This window comes from Scyliorhinus torazame, chromosome 13 (assembly GCF_047496885.1).
Source record: "Scyliorhinus torazame isolate Kashiwa2021f chromosome 13, sScyTor2.1, whole genome shotgun sequence".
Lineage (NCBI taxonomy): Eukaryota > Metazoa > Chordata > Chondrichthyes > Carcharhiniformes > Scyliorhinidae > Scyliorhinus > Scyliorhinus torazame.
In genome coordinates this window covers 223,168,978-223,187,882 of record NC_092719.1, presented here as the reverse complement: position 1 = coordinate 223,187,882, position 18,905 = coordinate 223,168,978, and the positions used below count along the sequence as shown (strand labels likewise).

At 53.0% G+C, this 18,905-nt stretch overlaps 1 long non-coding RNA gene across 1 annotated transcript in view; it reads right to left on the bottom strand.

The window, feature by feature from the left end:
- Positions 1-18,905, bottom strand: part of LOC140387764 (uncharacterized) — a 120,910-nt gene that overhangs the window by 33,547 nt on the left and 68,458 nt on the right. The window contains exons 2-3 of the long non-coding RNA XR_011934008.1: positions 14,517-14,580; positions 5,394-5,514 (exon numbers count right to left, since the gene is read on the bottom strand). This is a non-coding gene — a long non-coding RNA (uncharacterized lncRNA). The remainder of the gene's footprint in view (positions 1-5,393; positions 5,515-14,516; positions 14,581-18,905) is intronic.

Genomic DNA, 18,905 nt, shown 5'->3' with positions numbered 1-18,905 from the left:
AGACGGTGAAATCTCGAATTGTCCAATGTAGACACACCAAGTAAAATGTACGCATTGCAGCGTTACACCTGAGAGCGCCAGTTTTAAGTGCAGCTACTCCATCACCAGCAGAGTTCATGCCCAGAGCGCCAGTTCTTACCGATTTATTTACTTAAAAAAAAACATTTTTATTAAAGTTTTCACAAAATATCAACAACAAAATGTAAAAGGAACCCAATAGAATAAATACAAAACAACCCCGTGCCCCCTCCCCCTACACATAAATAATAAATTAACACCCGCCGAAACACATAGCAAAGCAAATATATACACCCCCTCAGATCCCCCAGTATAGACAAACAAAAATAAAATAGAACCCACCCCCCCGGGTTGCTGCTACTGCTGACCATTGTCTACCGTTCTGCCAGGAAGTCTAAGAACGGTTGCCACCGCCTGAAGAACCCTTGCCACCGATCCCCTTAAGGCAACTTTCACCCTCTCCAATTTAATGAACCCCGCCATATCGCTGATCCAGGATTCCACGCTTGGGGGGCCTCGCATCTTTCCACTGAAGGAGAATCCTTCATCAGGCTACCAGGGACGCAAAGGCCAGAATACCGGCCTCTTCGCCTCCTGCACACCCGGCTCCTCTGCCACCCCAAATATTGCGAGCCCCCAGCCCGGGTTTGACCCTGGATCCTACCACCCTCGACACCGTCTTCGCTACGCCCTTCCAAAATTCCTCCAGCGCTGGGCATGCCCAGAACATATGGGTGTGATTTGCTGGGCTCCCTGAGCACCTAACACACCTGTCCTCACCCCCAAATAACCGGCTCATCCTTGTCCCGGTCATGTGTGCCCTGTGCAGCACCTTAAACTGTCTGAGGCTGAGCCTCGCGCACGAAGAGGAAGAGTTCACCCTCCCTAGGGCATCTGCCCATGTCCCCTCTTCGATCTCCTCCCCCAACTCCTCCTCCCACTTACCTTTCAGCTCCTCCACCGAGGCCTCCTCCTCCTCCTGCATCACCTGGTATGTTGCCGAAATCTTCCCGTCTCCAACCCACCCCCCCGAATACCATGCGTGGCGGCAGTAGCGGGAATTCCACCACTTACCTGTAGATACCTAAAGGTGTTTCCCGGGGGGAGCCCGTACTTCTCCTCCAGCTCACCCAGGCTCGCGAACTTCACGTCCACAAACAGGTCCCCCAACCTTCTTATCCCTGCCCTGTGCCACCCTGAAAACCCTCCATCTATTCTCCCTGGGACAAACCGGTGGTTCCCCCGGATTGGGGTCCACACCGAGGCCCCCACTTCCCCCCTGTGCCGCCTCCACTGCCCCCAAATTTTGAGGATAGCCGCCACCACCGGTATACGTCATTGGAGGGAATGGCAGCGGTGCTGTTGTCAACGCCCCCAGACTCATACCCTCACAAGACGCCGTCTCCATGCCGTCCCCTCCCCCTCCATCACCCACTTGCGCACCATCGTCGCATTGGCAGCCCAGTAGTACCCACAGAGGTTGGGCAGCGCCAGCCCCCCCCCCCCCATCTCTACTCTGCTCCAGGAACACCCTTCTCACCCTCGGAGTCCCTCGCGCCCACGCAAGCCCCGTTATGCTCCTGTTGACCCGCCTAAAGAAGGCCTTCGGGATAAGAATGGGGAGGCACTGGAACAGGAACAAAAACCCTGGGAGCACCGTCATCTTGACTGACTGCACCCTACCCGCCAGGGACAGCGGCAACACGTCCCACCTCTTAAACTCCTCCTCCATTTGCTCCACCAGCCTCGTGAAATTAAGTCTATGCAGGGCCCCCCAGCTCCTGGCCACCTAGACCCCCAAATATCTGAAGCTCCTCTCCGCCCTTTTTAGTGGGAGCTCGCCAACCCCCTCCTGGTCGCCTGGGAGAACCACGAACAACTCGCTCTTCCCCATGTTGAGCTTGTACCCCGAGAAATCCCCGAATTCCCTAAGGATCCCCATTACCTCCGGCATTCCCCCCACCGGGTCCGCCACATATAGCAGCAAGTCGTCCGCATAGAGCGACACCCTATGCTCCTCCCCACCCCGCACCAACCCTCTCCAGTTCCTCGACTCCCTCAGTGCCATAGCCAGGGGTTCAATCGCCAGTGCGAAGAGCAGGGGGGACAGGGGACACCCCTGCCTCGTCCCTCGATGCAACCAAAAGTATTCAGACCTACTCTTGTTCGTGGCCACACTCGCCATCGGGACCTCGTACAACAGCCTAACCCACCTGACAAACCCCCTCCCCAAACCCGAACCTCTTCAGCACCTCCCACAAGTACCCCCACTCTACCCTACCGAAGGCCTTCTCAGCGTCCATCACCACCACCATCTGCACCTCCCCCTCCCTCGCCGGCATCATAATAATATTCAGGAGCCTCCGCACATTCGCGTTCAACTGCCTCCCCTTCACGAACCCAGTCTGGTCTTCGTCGATGACCTGCGGCACACAATCCTCAATCCTCGTGGCTAAGACCTTCGCCAGCATCTTGGCAACTACATTTAACAACGAAATCGGCCTGTAAGACCCACACTGCAGGGGATCCTTGTCCCGCTTCCGGATCAAGGAGATCAGTGCCCGGAACATCGTCGGGGGCAAAGACCCCCTCCCTTGTCTCATTGAAGGTCCTAACCAGCAACGGGCCCAACAGATCTACATATTTTTTGTAAAACCCAACCGGGAAACCGTCCGGCCCCGGTGCCTTCCCCGCCTGCGTGCTCCCTATCCCTTTGGCCAGCTCCTCCAGCCCAATCGGGGCCCCTAATCCCGCCACCAGTCCCTCCTCCACCTTCGGGAACCTCAATTAGTCCAGAAAGCGACCGATTCCTCCCTCCTCCAGTAGGGGCTCGGACCGATACAGTTCCTCATAAAAGTCCCTGAAGACCCCATTGATGCCAATCCCACTCCGCACCACGCTCCCTCCCCTGTCCTTAACTCCCCCGATCTCCCTAGCTGCGTCCCGCTTCCGAAGCTGATGCGCCAGCATCCGGCTTGCCTTCTCCCCATACTCGTAGACCGCCCCCTGGGCCTTTCTCCACTGCGTCTCCGCCTTCCTGGTGGTCAACAGGTCGAATTCGGCCTGGAGGCTACGCCTCTCCCTCAACAGTGCCTCCTCCGGCACCTTCGCGTACCTCCTGTCTACCCTCACCATCTCCCCCACCAGCCTCTCCCTCTCCCTCTGCTCTCTCCTCTCCTTGTGGGCCCTAATGGAGATCAGCTCTCCCCTAACCACTGCCTTCAGCGCCTCCCAGACCATCCCCACTCGGACCTCCCCGTTATCGTTGGCCTCCAGGTCTCCTCTACTCTCGCAATCAGCGCCCTGCTCGTAACAAAAAAGTTGATCCGGGAATAGGCCTTATGAACGTGCGAGAAGAATGAAAATTCCCTAGCCCCCGGCCTTGCAAATCTCCAAGGGTCCACCCCTCCCATCTGGTCCATAAACCCCCTCAGCACTTTAGCCGCCGCCGGCCTCCTACCCGTCCTAGACCTGGAGCGATCCAGTGCCGGATCCAACACCGTGTTAAAGTCCCCCCCCCCCCCATTATCAGGCCCCCCATTTCCAAGTCCGGGATCCGACCCAACATGCGCCGCATAAAACCCGCATCGTCCCAGTTCGGGGCGTACACGTTGACCAGCACCACCCTCTCCCCTTGCAGCTTACCACTTACCATTACGTCCCTGCCGCCATTGTCTGTTACAATGCTCGACGCCTCGAACGACACCCTCTTTCCCACCAAGTTCGCCACCCCTCGATTTTTGGCATCCAGCCCCGAATGAAACACCTGACCGACCCACCCCTTCCTCAATCTTACCTGGTCTGCCACCTTCAGGTGTGTCTCCTGGAGCATGACCACATCCGCCTTCAGCCCCTTCAGGTGCGCGAACACGCGGGCCCCGCTTAACCGGCCCTTTCAGTCCCCTTACGTTCCAGGTTATCAGCCGGATCAGGGGGCTACCCGCTCCCCTCCCCCGCCGACTAGCCATAACTCCTCCTCGGCCAGCCACGCGCCCGCGCCCCATGCCCGGCCTGTTCCCCACGGCGGCAGACCCCCTTCCCAACCACCTCTACTCGCTCCAGCTCCCCCTTGACCATACCAGCAGCAACCCGGTAACAGTTGGGATAGCAAGTTCACATTGAGGGTCCCCCAGAGGCTACAGGGTAACCAGTCGAGGTGACAAGGGTCTGTTCAGAACCAAGGTCGTATGAAACCGTTAGGGACACAGGTGCAATGGTGGGGTGTTACTGAGGACAAATCAGATCCATTTCAGTTCCTCAACCACCGGACGGTCCGATTATATCCAGGACAAGATCCCAAATTAAACCAGGAATTACACCCAAGAATAGCAACCCCTCAGATCACTGAAAACATCAACAATTGCAGAAACCTCCAGACAAGGTCAACATTCCAAGATCTGGGTGTAGCAGAGATGACCCCTCCACTTTACAGACTCACAGATTCATCAGCTCGCTCCAGTTGTGTAGCGGTAACAAAACATGAACATGCATTGTAAATAGTTATACTTTTCATTTATTCATTCATGGGATGTGTGTGTCGCTGGCTAGGTCAGTGTTTATTACCCATCCTGAATTGCCCTTGAGAAGGTGGAGGTGAGCTGCCTTCTTGAAACGCCGCAGTCCTTGAGGTGTAGATACACCCACTGTGCTGTTAGGGAGGGAGTTCCAGGATGTTGCCCCAGCGACAGTGAAGGAACGGCCGATATATTTCCCAGTCGGGGTGGTGAGTGACTCGGAGGGGAACCTCCAGGTGGTGGGGCTCCCAGGTATCTGCTGCTCTTGTCCTTCTAGATGGTAGTGGTCGTGGGTTTGGAAGGTGCTGTCCGAGGAGCCTTGGTGAGTTACTGCAATGAATCTTGTAGATGGTACACACGGCTGCCACTGTGAAATATGGGGGAGATGCAAGTGAATGTTTAAGGTGGTGGAAGGGGTGCCAATCAAGCGGGGCTGCTTTGTCCTGGATGGTGTTGAGCTTCCTGAGTGTTGTTGGAGCTGCGCTCATCCAGGCAAGTGGAGAGTATTCCATCACACTCCTGACTTGGCCCATGTAGGTAATAATAATAATCGCTTATTGTCACAAGTCGGCTTCAATGAAGTTACTGTGAAAAGCCCCTAGTCGCCACAGTCCAGCGCCTGTTCGGGGAGGCCGGTCCGGGAATTGAACCCGCGCTGCTGGCCTTGCTCTGCATTACAAGCCAGATGTTTAGCTCACTGTGCTAAACCAGCCCCTGTCCAGACAGGTGGACAGGATTTGGGTTCAGCAGGTGAGTTACTCACGGTGGGATTCCCAGCCTCTGATACGCGTTTGTGGAACCTGCCTCTTCATTCACCTGAGGAAGGAGCTGCGCTCCGAAAGCTAGTGATTCCAAACAAACCTGTTGGACTTTAACCTGGTGTTGTCGGACTTCGTACTGTGCCCACCCCAGTCCAACGCCGGCACCTCCACAGCATGGCTACCATTGACTCCGCAAACTTCCGCCGCAAAGTGGAGAGGACCTGCAGGAAGATCGCACATGTAGACACTGCCATCAGGTTTCCACAGAGATGGAAGAAAGCGGACAAGGCCCCGAAAGGAAAACCGATCACAAACCCACTCAAGTCGACCTACAACACAGACTACGCTGAGAGACTGTGAATTTTGGATGAGGGTAAGTTTGCAGAGGATGGAGGTGACAGGGTTGGCCGGAGAGCATTTAAATACCTGGGCCCCAGAAGTCTGTTAATTCACTGATGTCTGTAGTTCCTCATCATGGGGGGGCGAGTCAGATAGTACCCTCCGCATTGACTTCAATTCAAGCTCCCAAATCCTCTGCCATGTGCTGTGCCTTCCTCTCTTAGTTTGGATTGTTGCCAAAAGCAGAAACATTTTGGGCGACTCAGTGGCTAACTTTCAGGGGGGGGGGGGGTCCTGTTTATGACGCAGATGCTGTCCTCCGTCATGGAACTGTTAAATTGCTCTGGGGAAGGCTAATTCTACTTGTGGTGTGAGTTGTACCATTCCTCGCATACCGTGCCCATATGGGGATTTGTGTGTGGTAACCGAGCCCTCTGATCTGATCCCTCCCATGTTTTCCATCTGATTATTTGGACTTGCTCCCATCCAGAAGCAAATCTTGGAGAGTGGCCAATCCACTGTCCAACCTTCCGAGCTTCAGAAGGGCCACAAACCGACTGCCAGGGTTGTTAAGGCACTTGCCATTCTAGGAATAGACATATTGGGGTTCCACTTAGTGTGGCATTTTAAGAATCCTATCAAGAGAGAGCACAGAGGATTTACCAGAATGGGAGCCAACACCGCACACGCATGTACGCTGACAACACTAAGCGTTACCTCACCACCTCTTCTCTCACCCCCTCCACCGTCTCCAGCCCCTACTGGCTGAGAAAAAACACTTCTCCAACAAAATGTTGGGCTGGCCAAAGCCTTTGACCTTAGACACCACCGCCAGCTCCGTTCTCACGAACTGACTCCATCCCTCTCGCTAGCCACTGCCTCAGACCACACCAGCCTGCTCACAAACCTGCTCTCACATATGACCCTGAGATGAACTCCTGACCACACATTCGTGCCATCATGAAGGAGGAGGTTGTCCACTATGTTCACCTCCGTAACATCGCTCGGCCTTGCCCCTGTCTCAGCTCAATTGCAGCTGAAACCCCCATTCGTGGCTTGGTTACCCCGAGACTTGACTATTCCGATGCACTCCGTAACTCGTACCTCGTACCAAGTGGGCACCAAGTAGGGTTTGTCTTACGATTAATTGTTGAGCAGGTTGGGTTGTACTGATTGGAGTTTAGAATAAGGGGATGTGTAGTGAATGTCTCCCCTCATGGGGCAATACAGAAGTGGAGGGCACAGTTTGAAAATGAATTGGAGATCAGGCGGAATTTCTTCTCTCAGAGAGGATGGTTAGTCTTTGAGATTCTCCTTTGCAGGGAACAGAGGCGACTGGGCCGTTGGCTAGATCCGAGGTTGAGTGAGTAGGTTTCTGATTTACAAGGGAGTTGATGGTTATGGGGGACACACACTCTCCTAGTCAGGGTCAGGGGAAGAATCCCTCATGGCAGGGCTGAGGGTGGTGGGCCAGGTTGCGTGGGGGAGGCCACGTCCTTGCAGGACCCACCACACGATTGCACTGGTGGGAGGAGCCATCAAGCTTCACGTGGGCGTCCTCGTGCAGGAACACACGGAGAATCCCCTTGCTGCTGAATTGAAGGGAGGGACGATGGGCGATTATGAAGGGGCCTCGCTGAGGCGAGGATGTGCTATGGGCAGCAGATATTCGAGGTGGCGCTGGGCTTTCAGTGTTGGGGGGTCAGGTGTTGAGGGCCCCGGGATGGATGACCTTACGACTGTCTCTCTCTCTCTCTCTCTCTTCTTCTCCACTCCCTCCCAGACTAAGGTACATATTGGGATCAAACCAATAGAGACGGTCATTATCCTAATTACCGCAGTCAAGGCAGACAAACATTAGTGACGGCGTCAAGGCCAACACAGGCCGAAGCCTGCACCTCAGCAACAGGGAGTCTCTGTTCAGGCTGAAGTCCGGCCCCTCCATCAGGCTGAGGAAGGGACCAGAGGAATACAGCGAGGAGCGAATGAGGGTGCACAGGTCTCAATGGTCCTTCACTGCACCGTCGAACACCGTGTGCCACAGAAGACTGCGTCTGACCAGGGAGACAGGGTGCCACCTTTGCTATGTCTTTGTTGACCAGGCACCCCCATGAAGGAGGAGGTTGTCCACTTCCAGTCGCCGTGTAGGTCACCGCAGCCCTCAACCTCTCTGCCACCGGGTCATTCCAGGGCTCGAGGGGGGATCTGTGTGGCATCTCTCAATCGTCAGCTCGCAGCTGCATCCGGGAGCATTCAACTACATCAACTTTGACCTTGACCAGGCCCACCAAGGTGCCCAGGCTGCAGGATTCACCGCCAACGCCGAGATGCCAGGTCCAAGGGGCCATCAATGGCATGCATGTCACCCTTAGAGCACCGTGGCATCAGGGAGAGCCCTACATTAACAGAAATTAATTCCACTTCTGGTTGTGTACGGATCGTGTTAAATGCCACCTCAGGACCATGCACCTGTGTGCACGCTATCCTGGGACCGCGCATGACAGATACATCCGGGGGCACTCAGAGATTCCTGGGGTTTTCGAGGACCACCCCAGGCTGACGGGTTGGCTCGTGGGGATATCTGTTGAGGTCCTGGCTGATGTCACCAGTGCAGGGTTCTGAGGCTGATACAATGAGGGTCCAAGCTGCCAGCCCAGGTGTCATTGGATGGAGCATCGGGCTGCTAAAGATGGGGTTCCGATGTCTGACTGCTCTGGCGGTGCTCTGCAGTACACACCCCAGAAGGTCTCTTGCATTGCAGTCGTTTGTTGTGTCCTCTACAACCTGGCACAGCAGGAGGGGCGACATGCTGGAAGAGGAGGAGGAATGTGTGGCCTCGTCTGAGGTGGAGGGGGACGGGGAGTGAGTGGAGGACGAGCCCGAGGAGGACCCGGGGATGGAGGACAGGGGGGTGGCCAGGGTCTGACCGACCAGGTGGACCCGGGGATGGAGGACAAGAGGGTGGCCAGGGTCTGACCGACCAGGTGGACCCGGGGATGGAGGACAGGAGGGTGGCCAGGGTCTGACCGACCAGGTGGACCCGGTGGATGGAGGACAGGGGGGTGGCCAGGGTCTGACCGACCAGGTGGACCCGGGGATGGAGGACAGGGGGGTGGTCAGGGTCTGACCGGCCAAGAGGACCCGGGGATGGAGGACAGGAGGGTGGCCAGGGTCTGACCGACCAAGAGGACCCGGGAGCTTCTCATGGCCCCCAGATTTGCGTTGGTTCTGGTAGCTCAATCTTTGCCCCCTTGCCTCAAAGCCCCCCCTTCCCCAAAGCCTAGTCCCCCTTCCAGGACCATGTACACTCCCTTTCCTGAACCCTGTCAGACTGAACCCCCCCTCTCCCGCAGTTTCCCTCTGCCCTCGCCCAGCCCCTGGTCTAAGTTTAAACAGTCAGCTGTCCAGGCAAACAGGGCACCAGTGACTTTACCGATGTACTTGTGGGCTGTTGGTTGGGAAATGCCGCCCAAGCCCCCGCTCGAGCCCTGGAATGATCTGGGCAGCAGTAACATTGATGGCCTCCAGGGGCAGATATCTACCTCCTCCACGCGGTGCCAAATCCGCAAGGACGCGGCTCAGGTGCCGCACCGTCCCCTTGTTGAGGCAGAGCCTCCTGCAGCACGCTCTGTCCATCGTTTGTTTGGGATTCTGCTGCTGGAGGCTGCGGGGATGGGGGGGGGGGGGGGGGGGGGGGGGGGGGCGCGCGGGGGGGGGGGGGGGGGGGAGGTGGGTAGGGTGCGGGAGAGGAGGAAGGCCTGCCTGTTACTGCAATGCCTGGGGCTGTGTTTCTGCTTGCAGCTGCCCTTCTGCTTCTTTGGCTTGGAGTGAGGCGAGGGGAGGATTTTGCCTGGCCTACTGCATGTTTTTACATCGGAGAACTGAACGGCAGCCATGTGACCACTCGTTGGGGAGGCGGTTAGATCACGGGAGGCCGTTAGATAGGGGGTCCTTCCCGTTAATAGGTTGGAGATTGGCCTTAAGTGGTGATTATAGGTTTCTCACCACGCCATGGCGGGATTTTTATCTCGCCAACAGGAGCGGGCCGGTTAGATCAGAAACCAATCGGGGCCAGCGGTTCCCGATTTCAGCATCTCCTGCATTCATTTATGGGCAGCACGGTAGCATTGTGGATAGCACAATTGCTTCACAGCTCCAGGGTCCCAGGTTCGATTCCGGCTTGGGTCACTGCCTGTGCGGAGTCTGCACATCCTCCCCGTGTCTGCGTGGGTTTCCTCCGGGTGCTCCGGTTTCCTCCCACAGTCCAAAGATGTGCAGGTTAGGTAGATTGGCCGCGATAAATTGCCCTTAGTGTCCAAAATTGCCCTTAGTGTTGGGTGGGGTTCCTGGGTTATGGGGATAGAATGGAGGTGTGGACTTGGGTGGGGTGCTCTTTCTAAGAGCCGGTGCAGACTCGATGGGCTGAATGGCCTCCTTCTGCACTGTCAATTCTATGAACACATCGTGCCCGGTGCGATGCGGCCGTTAGATTGCACCCTTTATGTCTGACAGGACCCCAGTATTCTAACTTTTTTTCTTGCAGTTAAATTGGAGACAAAACACATCTGGCTAGAAATCTGTCTCGGACAGTTACTCCAATGTAGATTGGGCAGCAAACTGGGATTGTGCGAGAGGTCTGCTGCCCAGGTTAAAGTTACCAACTCCAACGGGACATGTTACTCGATGTCCCATCATGTGACGGCCTCTCTCCAACTCCCCCTCCCGTCCCTCTCCCCATTGGTCTAACATAGGCATTGCCAAACTCGGGGGTGCGACCCGTGGGTGGGTGGAGGGCAGGTGTCGGGAGGGTCGCGGAGCTGTCAGTCGCGGCGCTCCCGATCGCGCAAATCCGCGTGCAATAGCTGCAGCAGCCGGCTTTTAATAATGCCGCTGCGAGCGGCCTTCAAAATGGGCAGGAACAGATAACAAAAATTTGCCCGCATTGTGCATGTGCATCGATGGTCGGGCATGCATGGGCAGTGCGGCCGCATTTTGTAAATTTGGTCGCAGCCTCTCTTTTTTAAGTTCGGGGGGCCAAAGGGACCCAAAACCATTTCCTCCATTTTTGTCAGCAACAAACAAGGTAAGCGAAAATGGTGGATCGCGCAGGTCGGCCGGCGTGGGCCACGAAGGTCGGCCGGCGTGGGTCGCGAAGGTCGGCCGGCGTGGGTCGCGAAGGTCGGCCAGCGTGGGCCGCGAAGGTCGGCCGGCGTGGGTCGCGAAGGTCGGCCGGTGTGGGTCGCGAAGGTCGGCCGGCGTGGGTCGCGAAGGTCGGCCGGCGTGGGCCGCGAAGGTCGGCCGGCGTGGGTCGCGAAGGTCGGCCGGTGTGGGTCGCGAAGGTCGGCCGGGTTGGGTCGCGAAGGTCGGCCGGCGTGGGTCGCGAAGGTCGGCCGGCGTGGGTCGCGAAGGTCGGCCGGCGTGGGTCGCGAAGGTCGGCCGGCGTGGGTCGCGAAGGTCAGCCGGCGTGGGTCGCGAAGGTCGGCCGGGGTGGGTCCCGAAGGTCGGCCGGCGTGGGTCGCGAAGGTCGGCCGGGTTGGGTCCCGAAGGTCGGCCGGCGTGGGTCGCGAAGGTCGGCCGGGGTGGGTCCCGAAGGTCGGCCGGCGTGGGTCGCGAAGGTCGGCCGGGTTGGGTCCCGAAGGTTGGCCGGTTGGTAAAAATGGGTCCCCGGAAAAAAAGTTTGAAAAAGACTGGCCTAACATGTCCTTGCTCAGCTGCCCAACCCAACTGCAAAGTGAACTGAACATCCCTTATCCAATTGGATCATTCTTGATTGTCAAAGTCAAAATCGCCTTTCCCCTTTTCATGAGCCATAAACAGAGGCATTGAAAGAATTTCTTGACCACGGTTTGTCTCGCGGGAGTTTTTCTGGCCGCAATATTGAGGGAGATTAGCCCTCAATTCCCAGAAACGGCCAGAGCAATCCCGGAGGGTTAATGACCTTCATCCAAAACCCTGCCTCCACAGGCTGCTGGGAAATTCAAGAGCACCAGTTTGGGATAGTTGTCCTCAGGAATCTCCAGGCGTTTTGACGGATGGGGTGGAGTGGGGGCGGTGGGATGTTTGGAGAAGGACAAACAGGGCAGTCGAGGATTTACCAAAGCACCTAGGAATTGGTAATTCAACTTCAGCCCTGCTCAATCTTCCTCTCACCTCCCCGAACCCTCACATGTCGATACATTTCCAGGGAATGACAGTGAATTTACAGCACAGAAACTGTCTGTTTTGGCCCAGTCAATGTTTTTACTGCAAATCAGCCTCTTTCCACCTCTCTTATCTCAGCCCCCTCCCCCTTATTCCTCCATTGGTCGTATGATTATTTAAAAAAAATTAATTCCCATGATCAAACCGTCATCATTTTCCATTCCTATCTGTGGTGGGTGAGCTGCCTTCTTGAACCCGCTGCGGCCCATGTGATGTAGCTACACCCACACTGCTGTTAGGGAGGGACTTTGACGCAGAGCTGGCGAAGGAACGGCCGATAGATTCCCAAGTCAGGAAGGTGTGTGGCACCTTCAGATTGCTAGCTCCACCGTGAAGAAGATTAGGTACGAGAGAGGAAAGAGGTTGACTGATTATTTGGCAGAACAAAAAAGTGGTAAACAAAATTTCTGGGAACGAACGCTGGTAACAGACTCCCTTGTTGCTAGGCTACGCCCAGGCCAATCAAAGACCCATTGCCTCGTAATAGGAGAGGAATGTTGCTGAGGAGAATTGAAGTTTTTGTGCTTTGTTAACCAATTTTGGCACCGATTTAGAATTGCCTGTAACAATTCTCATGTAGAAACAAAACTCCACAGCATGAGACTTTGCAAAGATTCATTGGATATTACTGGGGAGAAATTCTGTGCCCATATTTCCACTGCTGAGCATCCAAAGGCACCTGAATAATGAGGGTGGGGGGGAGGAGGCGAGGCAAACTTGCAGGTGTTGGTGTTTCAATGCATTTCCTGACATGTGTAATGATATCTTGGTCGTGTTGTAATTCACCGACTGACTGGGAGTCTCATTAATATAAGTGAATGTTAGAGTCAGGTGACCTCAGACTGACTGGAGAGTTGGGAAGAGAGAGGTTGCTTGTGCACGATCATACTGTTATTCATCTGCTGTTTTATATATAGTTGGCCCACAGTTAATGTTAATAAATTGTTTCTAGCTTTAGCTACAAGTGTTGTTGTAGTATAAATCAGGCCATCCGACAAGAACATTACAACATGGTCCCTCTCGGTGGTATGGGTTGTGGGTTTGGAAGGTCCTGTTGATGGCCAAAAATCGGTTAACTAAAGCACAAAACTTCTATTCTCCTCAGCAACGTTCCTCTCCTATTATGAGGCAATGGATCATTGATTGGCCAGAATGTAGCCTAGCAACACAGAAGTCTGTTACCAGCTCCCAGAAATTTTGTTTACCACTGTTTTTGCCAACTAATCAATCTCTTTCCTCTCTTGTACCTCCTCTTCTTCAAGATGGATCTAGAAATTTGCAGGTGACACATTCATTTTGCAGCTGATAATTGACCTCCTGAACCTCAATTTTGCAATAAGGAAGTCCCCGCTGATTGCCCGCAGCAAATCCACCGCCTGTGATATTGCTAAAGGTGGTCAGTTTCCCACTGGGTTATAGCAACTCCCTCTACATTGTGGTATTATCACAACTGTTGGCACTGCGAGGGTTAATGAAATGTCTAGAGTAGACACTAGAGGGAGCTACAGATACAAGTCTATAAGGCATTGATGCTAAGCCTTGTGGGAGAGAGTGGTACAGGAGTTAGCTAGAGACAGGCAGAAGTATTGACAGTGTGAGTAAGAGCAGATCATAGTTTATGACAGTATTGAGATTGGTTGTATATGAGTGCAGTTTAAATGTTAACAGTCAATTGTGTATTCTTTAGGAGTACATGTCGAATCCAGTTTAGTAGTGTTAATAAATTTATAGGTTTGTTCAAGTTAAAGCTATTTTGTGGTCTTTGTGAACACTGCGCCAACCGTCCTGAATTAAGCAACACAAAGAACTCCACATACATCACTGCTCACAGTATTGGAGTCAAAACATAGGAACAAGAGAAGACCATTGAGCCTCCCAAACCTGTACTGTCACTTGAGTAGATCATGATTGATCTGTTTCTTAACTTCACTTACCTACCTGGATTACTTAATCCGAAATCCCCTTAACCGACAAAATATTATCAATCTCAGTTTCAACATTTTCGATTTGTCCCCAGCCTCAACAGTTTTTTTTTTTGGGGGGGGGGGGGGAGAAAGTTCCAGATTTCCTCTCCCCTTTGTGTGAAGAAGTCCTTCCTGATATCACCCCGGAATGGCCTGGCCCTCATTGTGGGTATTTGCCCCCCAGTCCTCACTGCCTGTCTCTCCCCTTTTAGGCTTGTCTTAAAACTTATGTCGCTGCCTCTGGCCACCTGCCCTAGTCTATCCTCATGTGTTACATCTGAGGAAGGACATAAATGCAAGTTGTCATGGTTTTTCTGCCTGTTGTATTGAGAGCCCCAGATGAAGGCTTGGCATCTCACTGTGCGAGGTTGAAAACAACAGGAGGGGGGCTAAGATGAGCGAGGAAGTCGTACTTTGGCAGGCAAGGAGCTTGAAAATGGAAAGACTGAGGGAGGTAAGGAGTACAACAGCTTTGAGATTGTGGCAACACAGGGACCGTGAGACCAGACTTGAATGAGCATCGCAGGATGGGCAGTTTTGTGGGAGGGGTTATTTATGGATCCGTCTATTCAAATTGCTAAAAAATATTTTGAATAACCCTTTATCCAGCAGACACTAGCCCACAGCTAAATAACTCCACGTGTAAGTCTGTCCCTTGTTTGAAGACCTCCAAGTTCAGAACAGGCCACATTCACACCGACCGAGTACTTGCTACTTACATTGCCACTCAGGAATCCTCTGGATAGGTCTGCTCCCCATATTACAGAAGAGGATAGTAAGGCACTGTCAGAAAGAGCAAAAAAGATTTACAAAGATGACAACAGAACTATGAGATGAAATGGACAAAGGTTCACTAGATCGATTCTTGGGAAGAGAGTGATTGTCCGTTGATGAAAGATTGAGTCGGTCGGGCCGAAGTGTTCTGGAGCTTTGGAGAATCGGTCTAACGTCTAAAATCCTTAACCACAACCAATGCTGAGAAGCTGCTTCCCCCCGGGCTGGAGAGCCTCCAACTGGGGACCATGATCGGGACCTGCTGTTCAGGACTGAGGCGATGAGAAGGTTCTTCACTCCAAGGGTTGACTCTTTTGCAATTCTCAGGTTGTGGATCCTCAATGTTTGAGTATTTTTAAGACTGAGATCGGTAGATTAAGGGGCACTTGGGGATTAAAAAAATTATTGCCCGGGTGTGGCAAGTTTTTTACACAGAGGGTAGTGGGTGCCTGGAACTCGCTGCCGGAGGAGGTGGTGGAAGCAGGGACGATAGTGACGTTTAAGGGGCAGCTTGACAAATACATGAATAGGATGGGAATGGAGGGATACGGACCCCGGAAGTGTGGATGGGCAGCATGGTCAGCGCAGGCTTGGATGGCCGAAGGGCCTGTTCCTGTACTTTTCTTTGTCCTTTGTTCTTTGTGGCGAGCAGGGCTGCATTCATTACCCATCCTTAATTGCCCCTGAGAGTGGGTTTGGGGATAAGGTGGGAAAGTGGACTTGATGTCGGAGGTCAGCCATTTAACTGAACAAAGAGTAGACTCCTTCCTGCCCCTGATCCACTTCCTTCAGCAGGAAAGAGTGAACAGTCCGGCTTCATGTCTCCAGAATTGGACAAGGCTGGGGGCGACCCGATAGAGGTTTTGAAATGTTGAGATGAGGTTTGATAAGATGGATGTAGAGAAGATGTTTCCACGTGCTGGGGGGGGGGGGGGGGGGGGGGGGGTGTTCCATGAGCCGTCAATATATAATAGTCACTAACAAATCCAACCGGGAATTTAGTAGTTAGTGGTGTCCCTCAGGGATTAGTGTTGGGCCCACAATTGTTCACAATTTACATAGATGATTTGGAGTTGGGGACCAAGTGCAATGTGTCCAAGTTTGCAGACGACACGAAGATGAGTGGTAAAGCAAAAAGTGCAGAGGATACTGGAAGTCTGCAGAGGGATTTGGATAGGCTAAGTGAATGGGCTAGGGTCTGGCAGATGGAATACAATGTTGACAAATGTGAGGTTATCCATTTTGGTAGGAATAACAGCAAAAAGGATTATTATTTAAATGATAAAATATTAAAACATGCTGCTGTGCAGAGAGACCTGGGTGTGCTCGTGCATGAGTCGCAAAAAGTTGGTTTTCAGGTGCAACAGGTGATTAAGAAGGCAAATGGAATTCTGTCCTTCATTGCTAGAGGGATGGAGTTTAAGACTAGGGAGGTTCTGCTGCAATTGTATAAGGTGTTAGTGAGGCCACACCTGGAGTATTGTGTTCAGTTTTGGTCTCCTTACTTGAGAAAGGACGTACTGGCACTGGAGGGTGTGCAGAGGAGATTCACTAGGTTAATCCCAGAGCTGAAGGGGTTGGATTACGAGGAGTGGTTGAGTAGACTGGGACTGTACTCGTTGGAATTTAGAAGGATGAGGGGGGATCTTATAGAAACATATAAGATTATGTTTCTTATATGGAAGAATATATTCTTATATAGGGAATAAATAGGGTAGATGCGGGCAGGTTGTTTCCACTGGCGGGTGAAAGCAGAACTAGGGGGCATAGCCTCAAAATAAGGGGAAGTAGATTTAGGACTGAGTTTAGGAGGAACTTCTTCACCCAAAGGGTTGTGAATCTATGGAATTCCTTGCCCAGTGAAGCAGTTGAGGCTCCTTCATTAAATGTTTTTAAGATAAAGATAGATAGTTTTTTGAAGAATAAAGGGATTAAGGGTTATGGTGTTCGGGCCGGAAAGTGGAGCTGAGTCCACAAAAGATCAGCCATGATCTCATTGAATGGCGGAGCAGGCTCGAGGGGCCAGGTGGCCAACTCCTGCTCCTAGTTCTTATGTTCGTATGTTCTTATCCAGTGAGTGGTGAGAATGTGTGGAATTGACAGCCCCAGGGAGTGGTTGAGGTGAATAGTATCAGACAATTAAGGGGGAGCTCGATAAAGATGAGGGAGAAGGGAGGGTTATGGCGGATGACTTAGGGGAGTGAGGCTGGTGTGGAGTGGAAACACCAGCATTGCAGTGAGCTGTCTGGCCGTGTCGTTGACACCATGTAAATCAATGTCAATCCGTTCACAGTTCAAAGTGTACGTTGACTCGGGAGTTGTGACATGCTGCCCTGCACGTCGTCAATTTAATATCACTGCATTAGACAGCGACCAGAGTCGCACGGGCTCAAACGTGAGATCTGACAGAGATTTTAATATCTATTCAAAATGCTGAGGGGTCTGGACAGAGGAACAAGGGAGAAACTGGCAGGAGATCGAGAACCAGAGGTCGCAGATTTAAGGTCATTGGCAAAAGAAGCGATGGCGACAGGAAAATAAACCTTTTCACGCAGCGAGTGATGTCCCATTGACGCCACCCCACTCTGCCGGGCAACCCACGAGCAGAGGGTGCTGTGAGCGGGACAAGTGAATCGCAATGGCGGGAGAACCCTGTCCTGTTCTGTAGACTGGCCGAAGTGAATGATGGCCTACAGAACATTTAGTTTCAATAATTTATTGTAGAACAACTGTGTGTTAAGATAACTAGAATAAATAAAATAATAACCTATTGACACTAGTCAACTATTGTGGAACTACTGCAAATATATCTATCTCCCAGCACGAGCAACTCCCAACTCCCAGACCGCAGGGTCATGTGATGGGCTTGCAATGCCACCCAGTGGTCGGAGGTCGTGCATACCATTATGCGCAAACTTGCCTTATGCATATCATCACAAAACCTGGCCCTGGAACCCACTGCTCAAGAGAGTGGAGGAGGCAGATTCAAGAAGGAATGAGATGGTTATTGAACAGGAGGAATGTGCAGGGTTACAGCGAGAAGGCGGGGGGGGGGGGGGGAGTGGCACCAGGTGAGTTGCTCGTTCAAACGCGATGGGCCAAACACCCCCCCCCCCCCACTTCTGCACCTTAATGATTCCGTGCGCTCTCTGAATTGAGACCAATTATGAAAACTCAACTTGCTAATCGCATCAAAGCGAAGCTGTCAGGGGAGAACGCTGCCACTCGAGTTCTGGCTTGCTCAACACAAGTTCCCCAACTCACTTCCTTTTGTTTGACTTTCCATCCAAGTGGGTTTTTTTTTAGGGAGTCCAATTAAGCGAAAATGAAGCATTGATTTCTGTCGTGTTAATCTTCGCTGCTTTGAAAATGTCTTTCAATGAAGCCGAGGACGTTCTCTGCAGGAGGTGAAGATGATGCCAAGTCATTGAAAAGGATTACGAAAAGTCTTGGCATGGCACAGTCAATCTGGCTGCAATTAATATAAATTTATTTATACCCTATTGTGTGGCGCCATATTGAAGCATTCCTGGCACATGATGCCTCAAAGCATGTGTTAGTTTCCTTGGCATAACCTAAAGAGAGTGCCGAATGTCCGCTCTCCATATTTCCGTTCAGCTGGGCTGGCTTTGGTCTGACCTGTAGCTCAGTGAGTTACTCTCTCTCTCTCTCTCACTCTCTCACACTGAGTCTGTAGGTCATGACATCAAATCCCACTCCACACATTTGGGCCCACAATTCAGCAACAAGGCAGTGCTGCATCTGCCTTTCCCATGTTATGTTAGACTGACGGCCTGCCTGCCGCTTCAGGTGACAAGCTTTCTCTACCTGTTACATTTTCACAGGATGTGTGTGTCGCTGGCTAGGCCGGCATCTATTGCCCATCCCTAATTGCCCTTGAGAAGGTGGGGGTGAGCTCCCTCCTCGAACCGCTGCAGTCCGTGTGGTGTAGGTACACCCACAGTGCTGTTAGGCCCAGGAACTTTACCCAGCGACAGTCCCAGGGTGTGCAGGTTCGGTGGGGTTACGGGGATAGGGTGGGGGAGTGGGTCTCGGTAGGGTGCTCTTTCAGAGGGTCGATGTGGACTCGATGGGCTGAATGGCCTCCTTCTGCACTGTAGGGATTCTATGGATTCAATGCATTGTGAAGGAACGGCGATGTATTTCCCAGTCAGGGTGGTGAGTGACTTGGAGGGGAACCTCCAGGTGGTGGGGTTCCCAGGTGTTTGCCCTCCTTGTCCTTCTCGGTGGTAACGGTCACAGGAGATTGCAACAGGCAAGCTAGGGGACAGGATCTACTGTATCCCAAGCCAGCCTTTACTCAGTGCCCTCCT